Source organism: Octodon degus, unplaced genomic scaffold, assembly GCF_000260255.1.
Source record: "Octodon degus isolate 3935 unplaced genomic scaffold, OctDeg1.0 scaffold00013, whole genome shotgun sequence".
Lineage (NCBI taxonomy): Eukaryota > Metazoa > Chordata > Mammalia > Rodentia > Octodontidae > Octodon > Octodon degus.
The window spans coordinates 23,039,566-23,040,872 of NW_004524589.1; positions in this window are offsets into that span (position 1 = coordinate 23,039,566).

Below are 1,307 nucleotides of genomic sequence, written 5' to 3' on the forward strand. Positions count from 1 at the left end.
CTACAAATAAAGCTGTGGCCATTTATAGTCTTTAGGCTGATAACTCAGAAGCAAAGACAGTAATTTTTCTTTATTTTATAATACTGAATACTTCGGGTGGCAGTTAAGTGTAAATTATAGACTTAGGCTCTCTTCTAAGTCATTTAAGCATATATGAATATATGAGCCTAGTTGTACCCTTATTACCTACCTAATTCAATAGCCTGACCATTTATTTTGTAGAATATCATTTCTTGTTATTCAGCATCCGACTGTGATCCTCTGGCACTAATATCATGGAGGTGGTCCTGTGTTTTACACATCTACTGAATGTACAATTTCATTCACATTGTTCACTTATTTGTTTGAAGTGGTGTTTATCAGGTCCCTCTATAAAGTTAGCTTTTCTCAACTTTGGTATCAACAGCAAACACCTAAAGTTAAAGGAGGAAAGTCTCACAGTTTGCAGAGGTTTCAGTTCCTAACTGGCTGGCTCCAAGGCAGGGGAGCTTGAGGGAGGGGCATGGAAGAGAAGAAACAGTCTAAGGCAGGGTAGGCAGGAAGCAGTGAAGCAGCAGCAGCATCAAGTCTCCTTCCCCATTTAGTTCATCTAAGCTATAAGCTTATTGGTTGGTGCCACTCACACTCAAGGTGGATAATTCTGTAGGAATTCGTTGGTCTCTCTGTGGTCACAGGAAAATATGGCGAGAGGATTTAGAAAATAAGGACAAGAGCTGTAGCTGGGTTTAGGTGATGGACCAGGCCTGATTGGCAAAGGGTCCCAGAACAGCAGTAGTGGTTTTCATTTATACCTTTGCAAAGCTTATCTCAAGATAGAGGTAGCTCAACTGCATCAGGCAATGGGCCTCATCCTGCACTCCCACGTGTGATCAACCTTCAACTTCAGCAGCTCCCAACACCTTCCCCTTATCCATGCTGAGAATAACACTAAATGTGAACATAAGATCTAGGCACTAAGTGTGCTCATTGCTGTTGGGATATCAATCTTCCTACTTTCTTAAGTGGAAAAGCACACACAAATGTGGTTTTTTTTTTACTATATCTCAAGCTACTTAAAAAGCTATTGAAAACCTACATTCACAATGATACTAGCAATTTTAATGGAGCTCTATAAGTTTGTTCTAGTTCTAGTTCTCATATTCTGTATTTGTAACACTTCTTTTATATGATCAGCCCTGAGCACCTGCAGGTTCTCATTCACAGATTCAAGCATGTAGCATTCACAGATTCAAGTAGCATTGACTACTAATGAAAATACCTGTTCCATAGTATGCCTAAGACGTTTGATATGCAGACAGATAGTGAGG